Raw genomic sequence first — 23,429 nt, forward strand, 5'->3', positions numbered from 1 at the left:
CCATATAAAGACCTCTTGAGTCTGCCCAATAGTCCCGTGGCTGTTACCACACTAGTTGATACTGCAGTTCTGTACCCTGCTAATCCAGCAAAGAACTTGTTTTCTATTTTATTGGAGGAAATGGGGTGTGGATGTCACCCCAACCTAACCCACAGACACACAAATTAGAGGGCACAGCATGGAGGTCTTGCCCTGATGACTGGAGACTGGCGGATGTCCCCAACCTCATTCATGGGAAGAGGGCTAGGGGCAAGTAGGATGGCCAGGGCTGCCCAGAGGATTCAAGGGGCCCGGGGCAAAGAAATTTCGGGGGCTCCTTCCATAAAAAAAAGTTGCAATACTATAGAATACTATATTCTCGTGGGGGCCCCGTGGGGCCTGGGGCAAATTGCCCCACTTGCCCCCCTCCCTCCCGGGCAGCCCTGAGGCTAGCTAGAATAGAAACAATAGGATCACCATCCTCACAGCCCTTACTGAGCACTGTGCTAGCTAGCAATGAGTGCTGCTGTCAAAGAAATCCCAGGATAATTCTTTCAACCTTTCACATAAATAAAATACAAACTAGTGTTGAAGTCCTAAATCATTAACAGAACACATGTGTACACTTAAGTTACAAAAGGGGACAGGGCCTGATGGTCAGAGAATCCAGAAATGCAGAGTTACAGCTGTTTGTTTACAAACTGTGGCATTTAGTGTTAAATATTTACATATTTGTTATAAACAGCTAATAATAATGCTGTAAATTATTTAAGTTGTATGACAATCACAAAGCATTAAAAACTAAGCTTGTGTGTCCCACTGACTCTTCACAGACCAGATCTGCCATATCATCACCACTTCAGCATCAGGAGAGCTCTCTAGTAGAGATCTGCTGGAAACGTTAAACCAGAAAACAAATAAAATGAACTCCACTCTGGAAAGCAAATTCTGATAATAAATTGGAAGCCATCAGGAAGCCATCACTTAAGTTCTCGACAGCTGACAAACTGCAAAGTCCAGAAAACTGCATATGACAAGTACAAAAAAAAAAAGGACACAAAATGACACACTCAGAAAATTAAAGACACTTGTGAAAAATAGACTGTGGACCCCACGGCATATACAATAACTCATGAAGCAAGTAACTGAAAATCTCAAACCCCCCAGAATCCTATAGGGAAATATTTTGCACACCTAGGAAGAAACACTGGAGAAAATAAAATCCATTCTTTGCTGGGTCTAGATATTGACGATGATCTTCTATACTGTCTGTTAATAGTAGTAATCAGAATCTACAAAAAATAAGTTTGCTACCCAAAGTTCTGTAATTGCCATTCTCACTGAATCCTGAAAGATGGAGAGAAGCCTAGCTGCATCCTGTAAAACTTTTAAAACACAGTGAACACTTTATTTTTTTCCTGATACAGATCTTGTAAAAGAAATACTGACTACAGTATAGACGGTTTTATTAACATATAGACCTCTGCATCTATCTTGTCTCCATTTATGAGCAATGTAATATATAACAAGCCTTTTCTCTTTCAGGAGGTGTCTTCCACACAGATATGTCTAAAAATTATTGATGAAAAAAGGAAATGAACACAGAATCTAACGAGGAACCATCCGTCCCTATATCCTACTCTGCTTTCTATGTAGGAACTATACTGTTATAACTTTTCTGTCTTCTTTCCTATTTGACATAAACACATCTTCCTTCCCCTCACCTATTTACACATTACTCATTCAAACAGTGGACAGACTATTCCCTTACTTCCTACTTCATTACTGAGTGCTGTTATTTTTTTGGATGCTTCACTTATTGTTCTAGGATGTAGGTAAGTAAAGACTGAGATGTACTTCTGTAAGTATTCCCTAATTTGAATTTTGCAGTGTCATTCATATCTACTTTCCTGATACAGAAGAAATAGTAGAAAGTAGAGAGTATATCTTAAGTTAATTGCCAGCTTTATATTTCAAAATAATAATAATAAAAAGAGATACATTTAAAAACAAAAATATCTGATTGTTTTCCTTGTACCTCTGGGACTGGAGCTCAACTGTTTTTCTCCTCTAACAGTTGATGATATCACAAACATACTAGGCCCTGTGTACTCTGTGAAAAGCTGGATTCAAATGTGCAGGAAGCACACCTGATTTCTGCACAGCACTACGCTACTGCTGAAGCATGTATACTATATGTATCCTAAAACTAAGTTCCTTACAAATTAATAATTTGCTTTTCAATCAAAACAAACACTGCATAAGCTCATACAAAAGTAGATATCCATCAGTAAATACAACTTTACATTACTGAAAAAACTTGACTAAACTTGGTTTCACCATAGCCATGGTATATAAAAAAGTGACTACATACTATTTCTAAGGGCCAGATTTTGCCATCCTTACCCATACCAAGTCATAAGTTACTCCACAAGTAGTCCCACTAAAATCCATGGGGCTACTCATGGAGAAATTTTTACTACTAAACACGAGTAAGGTTATTAGAATCTAGCCCCAAATAAATTTAATATCAAGTATTTACATGTTCATTACAAATAATTTCAATTTTTTTCTCCCAGCTATATCATAAGACTAAAAGCCCACCTGAAAGTATAACAGGTCTGTTTTGTGTGGGAAGAATCTAAAAGGGAAGGTTCATACATGTATCCTTAAGGAGAATTGCTTGTTTTTTAAACACACACAAAAACAAACTCTGTATGTGAAGAAAAATCCTGTTCCTAAATTTTAAATTTTATTATGTAGTTTGAAAGAGATGGAACTATTTATTTAATTTTTCACAAATAGTTTTCCTCTAGGTTGCTTGATGCATACTCCATGAAGGTAGACAGAAATACTACATTTAAAATTTAGGTAGCAATTGGAAACATTGTTGACATAATACCAATCTGTGACATTAGCAGAAGTCTTAATGACTCTCTATCCTTTTATATTTAATAATAGATTTGTTAAAATTATTTAAAGAAACACATTATTACATTAACTCAGATGAGTTAAGCATTTAAAAGTTACAAGTTTGGAACATAACAATCCAAAATTAGTGTCAACTGCTTCATCCAGCATTTAGTTGGGTATTTTCAGACATGAACCAACTCCTGCCCATCAAAAAAAAAAAAAAAAAAAGTATAAGTGGACCATGAAGAATTGGGAGATGACATCAGAAGTTTCGAGCTAGTGTCCTGTACTTCTCCTTGAAGGTATAAATGGTACGTCTATAAGAATCTATATAATGTTGCCCTTTAAAAATAGTTTACCTTGTTACTAGTGCAATTATTCAAAACCTCTTCTGAAAATTACACTATTGCTAATGTTTATAGGCAGTAAGAATGTTTTTAAATTCGTTTTCTTCTTTAAACACATTGATATTTACTGTTCATCAACTCAATCTTAATTATTTCACATCTGTGGGTAACAGTGCTTTGAGTAGTAATGCTTAGATAATATGATAATAGGCATTAGAGAAAAAATAAGAGAAATTCTCACTGCTTTACCTGAAGTCATTACAATTATTTTTTTGCTTGTTCTTTTAAAATTATACTACATCTTGTATACACAGGAAATTCTGCAGTACTGCAATGTTTTTGAAGACAGGGTTAATTCCTGTTGCTATCTATGGGTTTGATCATGGGAGGTACTGAGTAACATCAGCACCCACTGAAGTCAATGGAAGTGGAAGAAGCTTCGCACCTCACAGGATTAGACCCTATATTTGCATACCTCTCTTGCAATGTTCTGGTGAAATTTACTATAAACTCTTGCTTTCATGGTCTAACAATACAGTACAAACTCCCCATTCCATGTAAAATTTAATAGACTTTTGTCCCAAATACCTCCTTTCCTTCTCATTGCCAAGACCATTTAACATAAATCTTCTCCATTGCTTCCTCCTGCTAGTTTTCAGGAAGAAAGTTGATATTGTGCAGCATAGTGAAAGCACTGCTTTAAAAGCCAGTCTGCTCATTAAATTATTCTGCTGGCTGTGTGTTCTCATTAAAAATGTATAAAGATCAGATAATTGCAGTAAGTATTATTAACCTTGATTTTCCTGTTTTAGATTAAGGTTCTACTTTTAAACCTAAAACAAAGACCTGGAAATGGCAGGGAAATGTTCAACTAAACGACAATATCTAAAACTCTTTAGAAGCTTGCCTTAAGAACACAGGGAATCACTGTGTATTGAAAAAATACTTACAGTATTATACAAGTCATAGTGGAATGACAATCATGTTTTTAGTTCAGACCTTATATTGGCAATGGCTTAGAACGGACATGTTCCAATTCCATCTGAATCTTCAAACATATCTACTGTAAACTTTATTGATTTTTAGCTTAACCAATTGCCTTTATTAAACCAAGCAACCACTATCAGATGAAAACCCAGCGAAGAATCCAATTCGGCTAACAGTATTTTTTGAAACATACCAATACATTTCCTTTTTTTAATGGTGTTATTTTGAATGAAATATACATATACTTGTGTTCTATTTCTCAAGAGAACAATTTACATTTTAAAAATTAATTCACTCATACAAGATCATATAAAATTCACATTTCACCTCCAAGGACTACATATGCCCGGAGAAACCTTGTTTCCTTGACTCCCAAGCAACACATATGGTATGCAGCATACTGCAGCAAACTCTTTAAACATTCAATAAAAGACAATGATCCTCTTACCTTGTTTAGCTCTGTCTATTCGACACATTTACAATGTGAACGGAAACGTATGATATGATCAAATGACCACATCTTTTCCATTGCATCATTATGATAAGTAGTTTTCATGTAAAATAATTATCACCCTATTTTTTTGTACTCTGAAAGCTTTATGCCTTATCTGGGGATTTTCTCTCAGATGATGAAGCAAAGACACAGCCTGAACTCTGTTGCTGAAAGACTGCAGCCCTTCCTTCTAACAAATCCCTCCCAGCATATGGTACCCAATCACACACAAGTTCGTCAGTTCTACTGGTCTTAAACTGGTTGTAATAGGATGATTGACAAGGCAACACAGCACTTCTAAAGTGTAAAAACAATGCATCCATACTGATGTACAAGAAATTTCCCTCTCACAGGAAAGCAGTGTTACCAAGGAGATAAAGTGACACCTATATGAAACAAACCACCACTACCATACTTGCAGTCAACATTTGCTATGGTATGGTTTTAAAAAGCTTATGTTAACACGAAAATGTATTGTAGAAAATAAACAGAATTGTAGAAGTGAAGCAATGCTTCATCTGTTTTGTTACTGAGATTTATTCATGCACTGTATTCCAAATAATTTAGCCTTCAAGTTTTTTAAAAAAATACAACCAAAAAACATCTATGCTGAAACATAAATATGTTTACATCTCAATACTGCATAACATTATTGTTTAGTGTCTGTGATATCTATGTGGTTTCTTTCACAAGAGATCAGACTTTTGTGTACAGTTATGGAACACTTACAATAAAAATGCAATCAATAATATATTATCATTTTAATATACTTGGCAGGCATAGGGTCAGGGTCAGCAGTACCCAAACTACGTTCAGTTTGATTAGAATGCACGTGCTGTCCATTTGCAGTGAGGTTGAAGCATGTCATTTCTGAAGACTCCTAGCAATCGTCAAGTCAAAATTTTAACACTTTGACTGCTGGACCTTCTACATTAGAGGTGGGTAAACTACAGCCCGCAGGCCACACCTGCCCCGTGGGACCCTCCTGCCCGGCCCCTGAGCTCCTGCCCTGGTAGGCTAGCCCCTCCCCTGCTGATCCCCCTCCCCCCAGCCTCTGCTCCCTGAGCCGCCGGGGCAACGCTCTGGGTGGCGGGGCTGCGAGCTCTTGTTGACCCGGTGCTCTGTGCTGCGCAGTGGCATGGCTGGCTCCAGCCGCACGGCACGGCTGCCTGTCCTGGTGCTCTGGGCGGCATGGCTGTAGTGCCACTGGTGCTACAGGCAGCGAGATAAGGGGGTAGGGAGCAGGGGGGTGTTGGATAGAGGGCAGGGGAGTTCGGGGTGGGGGTCAGGGGGTGGGGGTGTGGATAGGGGTCGGGGCGGTCAGAGGGGGGAACATGGGGGTTGAATGGTGACAGGGGTCTCAGGGGGGCAGTCAGGAATGAGAGGAGCGGTTGGATGGGGCAGCAGGGGACAGTCAGTGGCAAGGGAACTGGGGGCTGTCAGGGGACAAGGAGGGGTGGATAGGGCAGGGGTCCGGGGGGGCCGTCAGGGGACAGGGAATGGAGGGGTTGGATGGGGCAGTAGTCCCGGGGGGGCCGTCAGGGGGCAAGAAGCAGCGGGGGGTCGGATGGGGGCCGGGGCCAGGTCATGCCAGGCTGTTTGGGGAGGCATAGCCTCCCCTAACCGGCCCTCCATACAATTTCGGAAACCCGATGTGGCCCTCAGGTCAAAAAGTTTGCGTGCATGAAGCAATAGAGATGCTAAATCATGTACCAGCTTCCTCACTTTGAAACACAAATGCTGCTAGAATGCCATTATGTTCTACTGCAACAGAATACCTCAGCAAAATGGGACAGTGAATGAAGGGTTATGTTTTTAAAAAAAGGAACATGAACTTCCAATTAAATTAAAAGCTAAACATGTAAAAATATAAGAAATCTACAGTAGCGCTGCGCTGTAAACAAATGTGTCTCCTTTTTAGAAAAATAAAAGCTTAAATATATGAATAGACAAGGCAAAAACAAAGCTCTCATTCATTTAAAAGTTGTAACCCAAGGCCCCTTTGTTTATTATTGACTGTTTTGCATATCTGAAATGAAGCATTTCCAAAACCCATTCTTCTTCTTCTACTTTTTTCAGGCCTGGTCACCTCTCCTCTTAATTACTGCACTCTCCTCCTCTCTGGCCTCCATAAAATGCAAATTGCCCTATTCTTGCCCCTCACAGCTGCTGTGACTATCTTCTTTACCCACCAATCTGACCACAACTCCACCCCTTCTTCCCTTTGTCTCCCTACTCTGGCTTCCCCTCCACCAGTGCAGCAAGTTCAAGCTTCTTATCCCAGCCTTCTGGCATCTCTCTGCTCTGTTTCCTACCAGTCCACCCTGGTCTCTTTTCTGAAACAGCCCCTACATTCAGTCAATGACGAAAGCTTTGAAGTCCTGTTTATTCTCTTTCCCCATATGCATCTCCCCATGTTCTTTCACAATAACCCCTGCAACTAGAACATCCTTCCCAAACTGGTTCACAGGCCATATATTCTCTCCACATCCAGGTACCTCTTTGAGACCCACCTCCGCAACCAGTTGAATCCAACAAGTTTGTGCAGTTACTGGAGATAGCCTATGTTATAGATGGAGCTAGCAGCACCGCCTGTTACATGACCATGTTTTCAGATTCTTGTAACAGTGCCAAACTTTAACAAGTTGAGCTGAAATTCTCCATCCTGAGCATCTGCCTCAGGCTGTAGTGGGTTGTTTTGTCCCCCCACCCCCACCCCGTTTGTTTGGTTTCATTTGTTTGTTTTTTGAAATGTTTCGGCCAAAATGGGTCAGCCATTTCTAAGAACAAATTTAGGGGAAAACATGTTTTGCCATGTTAAAAAAATCCTTACGCCATTTTGTTGAGAAGGTCTAGCATCCCTATACTTTGGACAAAGACATTTGGCGGGCAACTGACCTTTGTACCACGGATGTATCTTTTGCTGTTGCAAAGAACACCTGCCCAAATTTGCATGCTACATCTTCTGTATGTGACTGTACTGCACACGTGCCATCTCCATAGCTCAATTCAGCATGTTCCAGTCTGGGTATACAGGCGCTCAGAACTTTCCCTGCAATTGCTGTTCAGGGCTAGGGTGAAGAGACTCTCCCTTCTGTACTCTCATTGACTCTCTTGCTGGCACCTAGGCAATGTGAAGGAAGAAGGTGCCTGTGAATACTGAGGGAACAAGAGCCAAAGCAGATATGGTGGAATGAAGGAGTCAAGTGGGTCAAGCAGCCATGGGCGGGGTGGGGGAGAGGGAGCCTGAGGACTGGGGAATGAAAGATGGAGGGGAAGAACTGAGATCCTGAGTGTGTGGTGTGGTGGCGGGGGGGAGGGCAGGGCAGTATAGAGCTGCCTGGGCAAAGAGATTGCAACAAGGACCCAGGGAAGGGGCAAAGGGCTGAGATTTAGACAGACCCAGAAGGGAGGTGGGAACTGCAACTGGCTAGGCAATAAGACAGGGAGTAGGTGGGAAGAGACTGTGTCAAGAAGCCTGAGGAGCGGAAACTGGGACTGGGTTACAAAGGAGAATACACCTGGGATAAGGACTGGGGTGGGGAAGAACAAGTGAAAAACAAACTTGTGTTCTGAAGTTTCACTTAATAACTGAAAATATTATAATGTTGATAAGAACACTTATATTTTTAAAATATGGGATTAAATTCTTAGCTGATGTAAATCGGTATAGTTCCACTATCAATTTATACCAGGTTGGGATCTGGCCCCATATTTCTGAAATATAGATTGTGTCCATTTACTTCAGCTGAAAATCTTGCTCATGATTATTAAACTGTGAGTGTTCCTTTAAGTATGGAACTGCATATTCAACATAACTGACTAAAACTTAGTCATTGTATTTGTGCACTCTCTTTATCTTCCAAGCTGTTCGACAACTCTCTGGTTTGCTACAAAATTAATTGTAAAAGGAGAATTTTTGCAGGACAACTAATTTCTCACTGAAGAAGTTAATGTAAGATAGATAATACACAACAAACCCTTTAAAATAACAAATGTAGGGTCTATTAATAGATTTATACGAGAGCTGTGATTTGGAAAACAATTCTCATTTTCTTTGAGACAACTGAAAATGCTGTTTACAATTCAATAAACCATCAGTCTAAAAATTAATCCTTAAGAGTTATTAAAATTGAGAGCAAACATGAATTATATTTCTTTACTCATTTCAGAAAAGACCCTTCCAACCACAGTCCTGTTTTCTTTAGTGCTATGCCATCTAGTTAAATGCAAAACAAAAATTCTTAGCTAGCTTCAGCTGTTGCACATTTTATGACTCACAATGAATCACACAGAAGTACAAATACTATTTAAGACAGCCATGTAAACAGTAAATCAGTGAGCCAGGGCTTGACAAATGCATTTACCAATGGTGAGTAGAAAAGTTCCCTCATTAGCTGGCACATTATCCCAATGTTTGTATAGTACCCTGCACAATGAGGAACAATCTGGTTGAGGACTCTGAGTGCTACTCTAACACAAATAATGCATAACCAAAACTTTCTTAAAAATAACAAAAAAAACCCCATGTTTGTAGCCTGTAAGGTTGAGAAGAAAACCTTTCAAATGTGTACTGAATGTAAATCAATCATTGTAGCACTTGTCTACAGAGGGGGTTTAGTCCATGCTAATTTGAGTTTGTGCTGATTGAAAATGCTTGCATCCACACAATGCAAACCTTTAAAGTGCACTAACTTCCTACTCAGTGCAAATTCTGGAGTCTTCTTTCAAACTATACTAAATTTGATGTGAATTGAAAAGTAAATCTGCACTAACTCATGTGCACATTATTCTTCTTCCTCACTACTTTGGCAGTACTCCAACGGCTATCCTACACTGCTTTTGTGGGTGTCCGTGACTGACTTGATTATATGTGTAGCCTCCACTACTCCAGAGTCAAGTTGACCAGATGTATAAAAACTGGCATGGGACCAGAATTGGCCCATTTGCTCCAGGATTCAAATATGTCAGCATAACAGCATTATAGTGATATTACTCCAGCAGTCTTACAATATGCCTCGAGCAGTCTCTTGGAGCCATGGTGAGATCCTTAATCTCCTCGCTATCTGAGAACAAGAAACTGTGCAGGCAACTCTTGTGACCGACCACCACAATAAGAAACGTTTTGTGGGGATCTCAAAGCTGATGCCTGAGAAGGGTCACAGCTAGAATGCCTACCAGTGCCGTATAAAGAGTGAACGCTCGAAAAACATAAGGGATAACAAAAAGCCTAGTGGCGTGCGTGTAACTAGTCTATGCTATAGGCAATTGGGCAGGAGTTTTTGCTGGAACACCACAACAGAACCCTGGGCCCTTGTGAACAGTGGTATTCCACCACTTCCACCACCTAGGACACTAGGGCCCTTGCAGATGACGAGTGGGACAGTGAAGAGATCTCCCCGAACAGCCAAGCTCTCTTCGGAACTCACAGCCGCCCAATTCCCAGACCCAAATCCAGCCCAGGACACAGGAGGAAGATCCTATTGAGGGGACCTATCTTCAATTTATTATTATGCTATAGTGCTGTTAACTTCAGTGCCAGGTGCCTCGTGGCCGCTGCCATTATTGATAGATGTGAGCTAGAAACCTTCCCAAATCTCCATCCCCTCCCTCCCTCACCCAACGCTATTCGCCGTCATACTGCCCCAACCCCTCCCGCAACACAATTTCAAAATGGCGGCTGGACCAGCCAGGCAATCAGCTTTTATCTTGTGCTGAAGCCCTGTTGTCCGTTATCTGTTTTCAAATCCATCCACTCCCATCTATTAATTTCTTTCTCCCTCCCCACATCGTTCCTTCCTGGCAAATGCTGCATCACGTCCCCCCACTCCTAACTCCATTCACATGCTCAAAACTTGCAAGGTGCAGGCTCAGACAGCCTCTACTTCCCCTCCCCTGCCTTCCCACAGAACATTCCATAATGATACTATTTAGTTGTGTGAAATTCAAATGTTTATTGAGACAGCTGTTACAGGAAAAAAAGTTTAGTTAGTATTCACAGCTTACATGAGGTATACTAGGTGTGGGCATTCAGGCTACTGCTCCCTGCTCAGGTACAAACAACCTGTTACAGGGATTTGTACAGGAAAAGACATTTAGGTTAGGAGTAGCATAGCCAGGCAGCTCTTAATGGCTTTTCATCAGGTTACATATTTCATGGGGGGGGGGGGGGGGAGGAAGGGGAAAGACCTGGGAGCAGTAAAGGTTTCAAATAATCAGTGCAGAACCCAGGCTATTTTCTCTGAACTTTCTGAATGTCTGCAGGGGACATTAAACAGAATATAAGACTGAGAAATTGCTCGACTTTAATACGGACATTCTGTGGGACAGCTGCACCACCCTTGGCATAGCTCACAACTCCTTCTGCTCCTGCAGCTTTATGGAGGGGTGGGGTGGGGGAGTCCATCTAGGTAACTTCACAGCATCTCTCACTGGGTCTGCCCTTTTTACCTTTCTGAATAAGACCATTCTCTGCCTCTCTGTCATTGGGAATCAGGACAATCTAACGGGGATACAGAGGGGACTACTATCCTGCCCCCCATTAACCTCTCAGACCCCATATAATAACTGGAGACCCAAACCAGGAACATCTCAATCTTGCCCCCATTCACACGCCACTTACCGTCTGAGGTTTCCCCAAATCTGGGATGAGCCTCAGGGAATGGAATTCAGAAACAGAGGACTAAAAAAATGCTATGATTACTTCTATGAAAATAGTTGTAATATGAACAATAACCACTTGCTTTTTTCTCTACTCCCCCGGGACCTCCAGCAGCAACACCCTCCAGGACAGGGCCTTTATCAACAGCTGAACAGCTGTCCAACCTGAAGGGGAAGAAATAGAAGTCTAAGAGTGAGATGTTTGGAGCCCTTCTTACAGGCTCAAAAAAAAACTAGAGAACTACAGAGAGCTGGATGGTGTTTTTTAAATCTGAGCGGGAGAAAGACTGGCAACTATCCAGAGACAGAAATTAAGCAGCTTGGGACAGCGCTGCTATAACCAGAAATATCATAGAGAAAGACAGGGGCATAAAAAAAGTAATTTCCAGAGGCAATGCACAGGCACAATGCTCTGCTGGAACACATGCTGCTATTAGGCCCTCAGTAAATGAAGTGCCCTCAATTAGGACTGAGCCATGTTCTGAAGCCCCTGGATAATACAGCGTATTGGGAACACCAGCAGTCGTTCCCTGCTGTAGCCCCACGGCTGTACTCCTGCAGAGGTCAGTCCCCTTCCCAGTACCATCACAGAGAAGTGTGAACATCAAAACATGGGAGCCCAGTACATTCAAGCCATACAATGCACTTGGCAACTTTGAGCCCCAACTCCAGAAAAACATGAACCAGCAAAAGTAAGACATTCACTCACCTGAGAACAGGAGCGTGCCTCCCACCCATTGTTGTGTGCTGCCCCCCTCCATCATTCTTTATTTGAATTTCAGACTTCTTCACATTAAAGCTGTGTTTCATGTTGTTACAATCACGATGAGCAAATTTGTAACATTTTCCAAGTATTATTTTGGCTGTTATGTGCCGGCATCACTTGTGCAATAAAAACATTAAAAAGTCACAAAGACTCTGCAGGGCATGAAACAAGAAACAAATGTTCGCAACTCATAGGTTTTTACAGAAGTACAAAAGCACAGACACAAGATACACAGTGCAACAACATGCTACTTCTGCGACCAATGAAAGCAACTCCAATGCTCACGATCCAACACTGCTCCCAGCACCAACCCCACAACCGGGATAAGTGCTGGACATACATTTCCACATTTGAGCCTGGGGCCTGAAAAAGAAAGAACAAGACACCCCTAACAGAATTGCCGTAGTGGTTTATGCTTTCTGGCGGAAGCCTTGATGGCTGCTCATACCACCAAACAAGGCTCTGCACTCCTCAGCCTCCCACCCACTGTTAAGACTCTCCCCCTTACTCTCACAAATACTATGCAAAAATACAACACAGAGATATAACCTTAGGGAAAACTTTGTTGTACCATAAATTTATGTCTAGCCATAAGACAGTACTGCCTTGCGTTCAGATGGCCAAATGCCCATTCCGCTGTCATTCTGCAACTATGCACACGATCATTACTGCCTTCTGTCTCCGTGGTCTGTAAATTACTTTATTAGCTACAAAAACAGAGGATAAACTGGTCTCCCCAGATAACCAGAGCAATCTCCACACCATTAATATCCATAGTGATCCTGGGAGCAAACTATCCATTATGCATTAAGGTAAACAAGCGTGAATTCCGAAAGATCCTAGCATCGTGGACCTTTGCCAACTACCCTACGTTTAGGTTTGTAAACCTGCTGCAGTGGTCAGCCAGGCCTTGGAGCACCATGGAGAAATACCCCTGTCTGGTTATAAACTCCGAAGCCAAATGTGGGGGCAAATGATAGGCACACATGTGTCTCATCGATTACCCCAATACAATTTGGGAACTCCATCCATGAAAAGCAGTCAATCTCCTGTGCATTACCAAACTTCATAAACCAGTGAAACAGTACCTTCTGCATGGCAGCACACACCTGCATGACAATAGCCCCAGTCATCTATTTCTCCATGACAGCAATTCAAAAATGGTACTAGCCAACCCAAAAAGGCAGGAAGTATGAGACAGAGAGTGGATTTTTTGGAGTTTGACCCCAAATCTCAGAGTTTCATTGACCTCCATTACATTATCCCACAACACACAGTGAGAAAAAAAACCCAGAATGCACAGAGCTCAGTAGCAAAGTAAAGCATTTTGCGGATACCCTCTCGAAATGCTGCATGCTTAGTGCACACCAAGCCCCTGCTGTGTGTACACAATGATGCAAACTGAAAGAGAGTACAGCTTTCCTAGGTACGCCCTATTAGCATGCCTATATATTGTGCACCACCTACTGTCCGCCAACTCAGTACAAACTAAATCCCCCTATAGAGAAGCCCGTAATGTTGTCTTCCTGGGTCCTGTAAGGAACTCACACAGCCAGTGCAGGGTTTGTAATTGAATTGGTATAGCTCACCCCATATTGGGTGTTGCCCACAAGAGGCCATTCCATACCTGATATGTAAGAATTTATCTAGTGCCACTCAGTGTCTGCTCAACACAAAAGCTGCTCCTTACCCATTAGGTGCTGTGTTGTGTTCTCGGAATAAGCCTGATGCTGCCTCAGCTGAATATGAGCTTATTGTGAGTGTTACCCTGTTCCACGACAGGTTGACAGACGGACATCTGAAAACAATGCAAAGGTGTGAACTGTCTATATTCCGGATCCTCACCCTACTGAACAACAGAGTTGTATAGTGAGAGGTTCTTCCTGAAAACCACCTTCGCCTCAGCCCTCTGCTTCTATTCAAACCAGATACAGGAAGAAAAAAACCTGATGAATCCATCTAACAGGAGGATCTGCTGGCTCCCACCCCTAAAATCCCCTTAGCTGTACACCATAAGATCCCTTTAGTTTTCAGAGCATGTGTATCTGCTGCATAGGCTCCCCAATTCCAGCTCCACATCTTGGGAAGCAAAAATCATGTTGATTCTACATGATGGCCCCCAAGGCTATGCAGAGAGAGCAGTATTTGCCTGCAATGGAGGTTATGAATTACCTTCATTTAAATAAACTAGGTGTTAATTTTGGAATGTCTCCAGGACATCGCTAAAAATAGCAGCGTAGACCTGAGCAGCACTGCCTGGGCATGTACAGAGCAGAGTAGGGGGTACACCCGTAGGGTTCTGGCATCTACGGCACTATTGGAGTAAGCTAGGGGTCGGCAACCTTTCAGAAGTGGTGTGCCGAGTGTTCATTTATTCACTCTAATTTAAGGTTTCGCGTGCCAGTAATACATTTTAACCTTTTTAGAAGGTCTCTTTCTATAAGTCTTATAACTAAACTATTGTTGTATGTAAAGTAAATAAGGTTTTTAAAATGTTTAAGATTTAAACATTCATTTAAAATTAAATTAAAATGCAGAGCCTCCCGGACCAGTGGCCAGGACCCGGACAGTGTGAGTGCCACTGAAAATCAGCTCGTGTGCCGCCTTTGGCATGCGTGCCATAGGTTGCCTACCCCTGGACTAAGCAGTGCCTCATCATCTATGCTGCTATTTATATCTGTGCTGGCTGGGTTTGCAGCATTGGTATTCTACACTCTGTCATAAGTGCAGACCTACCAATAGATAAGAGATGACTCTGCACAAACAACAGGAATGTTTTGCACCAAAGAAGTAAAGTAAAAGCTACAAAGACCAAGGAAGTAGAGTCAATATAACGTCAGCAGTACAAGCAGCAGACCTGGGATAGCTACATCTGTGATGACAGTATGGCCCATATAGTTTATACTAAGGCTATGTCTACACTAGAGACCTTACAATGGGATAACTTTATCAGTGCAGCTGTCCTGCTGTAAGGTCTCTCATGTAGCCACTCTATGCCGACGGAGAAGAACTCTCCCATCAACGTAATTAAACCACTCCCCAACGAGCGGTAGTAGCTATGTCCCGCTGACATAGCACTGTGCACACTACCACATATGCCAGTGAAATTTATGTCGCTGAGCGGGGGTGTTTTTTCCATAAGTGGTAGTGTAGATGTGGCCTAAGATTTAATTCCACCGCTACCAAAACGTATATTATGAAAAACTGTATCTTAGAGTCAAAATTCATGCAATACTTCATTCACTACCTGTTAGGATTACAAAAGAGAGATTTACCCCCTCAACGGAGTTCTCCAAATGTATGGGCTCTATTTCCTAACCCTTTCCTTCCCTACATTTTGTTTTCTACCTCCTCTATATTTTCTGCTTCTTCCATTCTCCCTAAAAATAAATTTAATTAATTAAATAGAATTCCTCATCAATGGCTGGGGCCACTAATTTGGATGTCCCCTTCTAACAACCTGATAGCTACCTCTGAGAAAAAAGCACTTTGATAGTTATAAGATACAGGACTTTCACAGGTCATACCCTGGACCTGATCTTCAGTGTAGATGTCAATACTGAGAACACTAAATCCCACCCCCTCCATTGGACACTGTCAGACCATCACCTCATTACGGCCCCCTCCCTAAGACTACCCCAGGAACTAAGGACCATCACAAACCTCACCAGCTTCTGCTCCAAGTGTAAGGTGCATTTCTCTAAAACAAATAATAAAAACATGTACATGTTGCTGTGTATTTTTTTAAATACCTACCGAAACAAGACACTCCACTGCACACATTTCTCCCCTAAGAAGAGGATGAGAGAAGAAACATATGATGGATGTTAGTCATGTTGTTCAATGCATTGCTGGAAGGCATTCAGATACTATGGTGATGAGTGATATACAAGAACATATATAGAATAGTAAAGTTGAGATGCAACAGACACCATTGTCAAGAACATTCTGACAATACTGCTTTTATATCATCTCAGCAGACAGAGTCACAAGGTTATTAAGAGTGCCTACCAGAGAAAATCTCTCAAGAAAAGGTCATTAGCTCAACTTGAAAACAAATATTAAGTGTTGCTAGTGAGAAGAGCAACACCAAGAAGCTAATCAAGACACTAACTATTGTAACCCAATGAATCGGGCTGAAAGTGAAGGCTATACAGGAAGTCTAACTTGTTTAGAATGCAACCACCCACCTCCTTAGCTGAAAGCTCTAAAGAACATATCACACTGATGCTGTGCACTCTTCAACTCCTAGTACCAATCTGTCTTAATGTTTAAGACAGTCAACGTGCTGGGACCAGTCTACATGAGAAGTCACCTATCTACTGAGCTGCACTCCTCTGGGACAATCCTGCTGCCAAAGGTGAAGCTCTTGAAAGACACAAATAAGGCATGCTGGGTCAGGAACACTCAACCATGGAAAATCTACTGAAGTGAATAAGGCAGAGTCTAAGCATGACAGTTTTCAGAGTACACTACAAGACTCAACATTTTGCAAAAGCTTTTCTGCAATAAGGAAAGATGAAGGATTACATATGCACATACACCAAACCACCATAGCAAACAAAAAAACTGCTAAAGTTGGGAGAGACAAAATTCACAGCTTTATCTTGATCACATATATATGCTGCTTAGGTGTTTCTAGGGTGCCCTTCACAATATCTAACATCAACAGATCAGAATCAGACCTCTATGACTTACCACTGGAAGCATGTAAAAATTACACACACATCTAAGTGGTTTCACTAAGATACTACATGACGCTCTTGTGAAAAAGGTATTATAAAAGTAGCTAATAAGAAGAGTGCGAAAGTTTTATTTTTATATACTGTAGAAAAAAATACACACAAGCACAATTTAAACTGATATCAGGGGGATGGGGAGAGTAGGCGCAGCTGGGGGTCTACCAGTGTTGAAAAAACAGCTTCCACGTTATTTTCATCTCTGCTATTGACTACTGCATTCACATCTTCTCTGAGTACTTCAGCATCAAAAAGCTATCAACAAACTGGAAACAATTCAGAGAAGAGTAGTAAAAATGATTATGGTGTTGTAGGAATCATTTAAAGAAAGATTTAAGTGGGGTTCTACTCTGATAAGATACTTTACAGATTTAATACCTATGTGCAAGGCTCTGAGTTTTTCTAGGCAGGTTAGTTTGGACCCAAATTCTGCTGCAAGGTCTCTTGATTCTGAAACACTCTAGTAGTGTCCCAACAGGCACTGACAGACTTTCCTCAGCAAGCAGAGAGGTTGGCTTAGAAGCAGTTAATATACACAATCAAGGTATTAATGAATGAGGCCATGGTGGCAGTTAATGAAAGAACATGTCTAACCTAAAATAAAATCAGACTGTACATGTGATGCTGGCAGACCACATGCCAACTTATGCCAAGGTCCTCTCCACTGAACACGACAAATACGTTGTTGGAACCAATGTGGCTCATCTGTGTCTTGGTATAATTCTAATACCTATTTTAACTATAAGGGTATGTCTACACTACAGGATTAATCCGAATTTATATAATTCGAATTTTGGAAACAGATTGTATGAAGTCGAATGTATGCGGCCACACTAAGCACATTAATTCGGTGGTGTGCGTCCATGTACCGGGGCTAGCGTCGATTTCTGGAGCACTGCACTGTGGGTAGCTATCCCATAGTTCCCGCAGTCTCCTCCACCCACTGGAATTCTGGGTTGAGATCCCAATGCCTGATGGGGCCAAAAACACTGTCATGGGTGGTTCTGGGTATATCCTCCCCCCTCTCCAGGGAAGCAACGGCAGACAACCATTTCGCGCCTTTTTCCTAGGTGAATAGTGCAGATGCCATACCACGGCAAGCATGGAGCCCGCTCAGCTCAAGACAGCAATCATGAACACTGTAAACACCTCACGCGTTATCGTGCAGTTTATGCTGAACCAGAACCTGCAAAACCAGGCAGTGAGGAGTAGGCTACGGCAGCGCGAGTGATGAGGATATGGACATGGAATTCTATCAAACCGCGGGACCCAGTGCTTTGGAGATCATGCTGTTAATGGGGCAGGTTATAGCCATGGAACGCCGATTCTGGGCCCGGAAACAAGCACAGACTGGTGGGACCACATAGTGTTGCAGGTGTGGGACAATTCCCAGTGGCTGCGAAACTTTTGCATGCGTAAGGGCACTTTCATGGAACTTTGTGACTTGCTTTCCCCTGCCCTGAAGCGCCAGAATACCAAGATGAGAGCACCCCTCACAGTTGAGAAGCGAGTGGCAATAGCCTGTGGAAGCTTGCAACACCAGACAGCTACCGGTCAGTCGGGAATCAATTTGGAGTGGACAAATCTACTGTGGGGGCTGCTGTGATGCAAGTAGCCAAAGCAATCACTGAGGTGCTGCTACGAAAGGTAGTGACTCTGGGAAATGTGCAGGTCATAGTGGATGGCTTTGCTGCAATGGGATTCCCTAACTGTGGTGGGGCGATAGATGGAACCCATATCCCTATCTTGGCACCAGAGCACCAGGGTACCCAGTACATAAACTGCAAGTGGTACTTTTCAATGGTGCTGCAAGCATTTGTGGATCACAAGGGACGTTTCACCAACATCAACGTGGGCTGGCCGGGAAGTGTTCATGACGCTCGCGTCTTCAGGAATACTAATCTGTTTAAATGGCTGCAGCAAGGGACTTACTTCCCGGACCAGAAAATGATCGTTGGGGATGTTGAAATGCCAATAGTTATTCTTGGGGACCCAGCCTACCCCTTAATGCCATGGCTGATGAAGCCATACACAGGCAGCCTGGACAGGAGTCAGGAGCTGTTCAACTACAGGCTGAGCAAGTGCAGAATGGTGGTAGAATGTGCATTTGGCCGTTTAAAAGGTCTCTGGCGATCGTTATTGACTCGCTCAGATCTCAGCCAAACCAATATCCCCATTGTTATTTCTGCTTGCTGTGTGCTCCACAATCTCTGTGAAAGTAAGGGGGAGACCTTTATGGCGGGGTGGGAGGCTGAGGCAAATCGCCTGGTTGCTGATTACGCGCAGCCAGACACCAGGGCGATTAGAAGAGCACACCAGGAAGCGCTGTGCATCAGAGAAGCTTTGAAAACCAGTTTCATGACTGGCCAGGCTAGTGTGAAATTTCTGTTTGTTTCTCCTTCATGAAAACCCACACACTTTATTGACTCATTCTGTATAAGGGACCCACCCTCCCCCTTCCCCCAGCTTGCTTTCAAAGGATATAAAGTCACTATCGTTTAAAAATCATGTATTCTTTATTAATTGATTATAAACATAGGGAGAGAACCGACAAGGTAATCTGGGTGAGGTTTGGGAGGAGGATAGGAGGGAAGTAAAAGCCACTGAAAAAATTCAATATAATGACAGCCTTTTGGTTGGGCTGTCCACTGGGGTGGAGTGGGAGGGTGCACGGAGCCTCCCCTCCCCCCCCCCGTGTTCTTACACGTCTGGGTGAGGAGGCTATGGAACATGGTGATGGGGGAGGGAGGTTATACAGCGGGTGCAGCGGCAGTCTGTTATCCTGCTGCCGTTCCTGAAGCTCCACCAGATGCCGGAGCACATCTGTTTGCTCACGCAAACAGCCCCAGCGTTGCAGCCTGCCACCTCTCACGTCCCTCATGACCTCACGTTCACTGGCATCTTTCTTAAATTTAGATATCGTGTCCTTCCACTCAATCAAATAAGCTCTTTCATTGCAGGTGCATTCCATTATTTCCATGAACATCTCGTCTCGCGTCCTCTTCCTCCGCCGCCTTATCTGAGATAGCCTTCGGGACGGAGGAGGGAGGCTTGAAAAATTTACAGCTGCTGGAGGGAGGGTTGAAAAAAAGGAGAGAAGTTTTTTAAATGATACATTTCACAGAACAATGCTTATACTCTTTCATAGTGAACAACACTATTCACATTACATAGCACTTGATTCCAGTACAAGGTCGCATTTTCCATCTTAATATTGAGTGCCTGTGGCTTTGGTGTTAGAGATCACAGACGCAGGTCTGGGCAACAGAATTGAGCTTGCATGCGGCCATGGTAAGCCATTGTCTTTCGGCTTCTGCGCCCTCCTTTCCCACATACCAAGCAAAGCCCGTTGACTGCTGCGGTTTTCCTGTTAACCTTCAGCAGCAGCAAACAAACTAACCCCCCCCATCCAATTCTCTGGAATGATCGCTTTATCCCTCCCCCCACTGCGTGGCTGGTATCAGGGAAGATCCCTGCAGAAACCAAACTAACCCCCCCACTTCCCCTCCCGCCATGAATTATCTGGGATGATCACTGTACCCCTCCCCCCACCGCGTGGCTGGTAACAGGGAATATCCCTGCTAGCCAAACGCAAAAAGTTCAGGGCCAATTCCCCCCCCCGCGCGCTTGGCTGACTGCAGGGAAGGATTTCTTTTCAGCCACAGGCAAACAGCCCAGTAGGAACGGCCACCTCTGTCCCCTTAATTAAATTCCCATATTTCAACCAGGTTACCATGAGCGATATCACTCTCCTGAGGATTACACAGCGAGATAAAGAACGGATGTTGCTTGAATGCCAGCAAACACCGGGACCATACGCTGCCAGGCTTTGTCATGCAATGATACCAGATTACTTGCTGCAAGCATGGCGTGGTCAAGTGTCCTACCATGGAGGACGGAATAAGGCTGCACTGCCCAGAAACCTTGTGGCAAGGTGTTGCGGATTGTGGGGGAGTTAGGGCCCTGCACCCCTCTTCCCGAGATTCACTGCGACTCTCAGCCAGCCAGTAAAGCAGAAGGTTTATTTAAGGACAGGAACACAGTCTCAAGCAGAGCGTGTAGGTACGACCAGACCCCCTCAATTAGGTCCCTCTGGGAGGTTCAGGGAGCTTAGACCCCAGCTTGGGGGTTCCCTGCGTTGCACCACCCAGCCCCAACCGAAACTAAACTCCAAACCCCTCCCGCTGCTCCTCTCCTTTGTTCAGTCTCCCGGGCAGAAGGTGTTAATTCTCCCCACCCCCATTCCTGGCTCAGGTTACAGCTCAGGTAGCTTCCTTCAAGGGAAGTCCCACATCCCCACTGCAACCCCCCTGCAACATTCCCAGGTCAAATCTGCCCTGCTCCCTGCTCCGTCACACAAGGCTTTTGGAGTACCTCCAGGAGAGCTTCATGGAGATGTCCCTGGAGGATTTCCGCTCCATCCCCAGACACGTTAACGGACTTTTCCAGTAGCTGTACTGGCTGCGAATGCATCCCAAGTCCTCAGGGCAAAGTAATCATTAAAAAACGCTTGCTTTAAAAGCAAGTTTTATATTTTAAAAGGTAAACTCACCTGAGGTCCCTTCCATGGGGTCATGGTCTTGGATACTGGCTTGGGAGGGTACTTCAGTCAGGCTGAGAAAAAGATCCTGGCTGTTCGGGAAAACGGAGTGCTGGGTGCTCTCCGCAAGCTCGTCCTCCTCCTCCTCCTCTTCCCCGTCCGCAGAATCCTCAGGTGTAGCTGATGAGATTATCCCCACCTCGGAATCCACAGTCAGAGGTGGGGTAGTGGTGGCGGCCCCCCCTAGAATTGCATGAAGCTCGGCATAGAAGCGGCATGTCCGCGGCTCTGACCCGGAGCGACTATTTGCCTCCTTTGTTTTTTGATAGGCTTGTCTTAGCTCCTTGACTTTCACGCGGCACTGATCTGAGTCCCTATTGTGGTCTCTCTCCATCATGCCCTTGGAGATTTTTTCAAAAGTTTTGGCATTTCGTCTTTTCGAACAAAGTTCTGCTAGCACTGAATCCTTTCCCCATATAGCGATCAGATCCAGTATCTCCCGTACGGTCCATGCTGGTGCTCTTTTTCGATTATCGGCCTGCATGGTTACCTGTGCTGATGAGCTGAGCTATCTGTGGTCACCTGTGCTCTCCACGCTGGGCAAACAGGAAATGAAATTCAAATGTTCGCGGGGCTTTTCCTGTCTACCTGGCCAGTGCATCCGAGTTCAGATTGCTGTCCAGAGCGGTCACAATGGTGCACTGTGGGACAGCTCCCGGAGGCCAATATCATCGAATTGCGGCCAAACTAACCCTAATTCGAAATGACAATATCGATTTTGGCGCTACTCCGCTCGTCGGGGTGGAGTACAGGAATCAATTTAAAGAGCCCTTTATTTCTAAATAAATGGCTTCGTTGTGTGGACGGGTGCAGGGTTAATTCGATTTAACGCTGCTAAATCCGAATTAAAGTCATAGTGTAGACTAGGCCTAAGAATGCATTTAATGCTTAGGAATTTATGGAATGCTTGTAAATTGCTGCATGTATTAATCTCACTTCTAACATCTGTATCCCATATTATAAGGTAATATTTGAGTGTTTGCATTGTGACCCCCAGTAACTATAAATCACCAGACAGGAAAGAAACATTAACTACTGTGAAATGCTGATCTCCAACAGAAGGTGTCATGTGCTTCCCCACAAGGATGGGACATTGACACCAGATGTACTAGAGTGGAACATTAAAGAGGACAAAAGACTTTGTTGTTTACTCCCCCCCTCCAGTGAAGAGGAGTCTTAGGGCTTGGCAAATTACAGCAGAATAAAGGAGCCCCGGGCACACTAGCTCACTACCCATCCACACTGGCAAGGCACGTAGACTCCGCGGCCGCAGCGCTGCTGGTACTCCACCTCGGCGAGTGGAATAATGTTTGCTGCACCCCCGCTGGAGCACTGCAGCGCCAGTGTGGACAAGGTGTTGCATTACTGCGCTCTGATCAGTCTCCGGAAACATCCCATAATCCCCTTGACTTAAGTGGCCACTCTTCTCATTGTTTTGAACATGCTGTAGGAATGCGGATATGCCATCTGAAAGCTCCGTTTCTGACAGACGGCTGCTTATCTGCTCCGAAACAGATAAGTGTGCTCCGAGACAGATTAGCGTGGAATGCTGTGTGTGAAAGAGGCGGGGGGGAGGGGTCTCCTGCTGTCTGAAGTTACAAGACAGCATGCTGACATGCTCTCAGCCCCCCAAAAACCCACTCTCTCTCCCCCCCACATACACACAACATACTCCCTGTCACACTCCATACCACCCCCACTTGAAAAGCACATTGCAGTCACTTGCATGCTGGGATAGCTGCCCATAATGCACCGCTCCCAATGCCACTGCAAGTGCCGCAAATGTGGCCACGCAAGTGCGCAAGCAGCTATCAGTGTGGACAGACTGCAGCACTTTCCCTACTGCGCTCTCCGAAAGCGGGTTTAATTCACAGCGCTCTACATCTGCAAGTATAGCCATGGCCTTAGAAATGAATTCCTCCCAACAGCTGAGTTTGCAGCACTA

General features: G+C 43.8%; 1 protein-coding gene across 11 annotated transcripts in view; it reads right to left on the bottom strand.

Moving 5' to 3' along the window:
* MBNL2 (muscleblind like splicing regulator 2) overlaps nt 1–23,429 on the bottom strand; it is a 146,134-nt gene that overhangs the window by 116,702 nt on the left and 6,003 nt on the right. For 2 of the 11 annotated variants that reach the window (XM_034758237.1, XM_034758236.1), the window contains exon 1: nt 4,675–4,914. The exons of the other annotated variants lie outside the window; for them this stretch is intronic. The gene's annotated coding sequence lies outside the window, so the exon portion shown is untranslated. Of the gene's footprint in view, nt 1–4,674; nt 4,915–23,429 lie in introns of those variants that run through there. 11 annotated transcript variants of the gene reach the window in all.

This window comes from Trachemys scripta, chromosome 1 (assembly GCF_013100865.1).
Source record: "Trachemys scripta elegans isolate TJP31775 chromosome 1, CAS_Tse_1.0, whole genome shotgun sequence".
NCBI classification, from domain to species: domain Eukaryota; kingdom Metazoa; phylum Chordata; order Testudines; family Emydidae; genus Trachemys; species Trachemys scripta.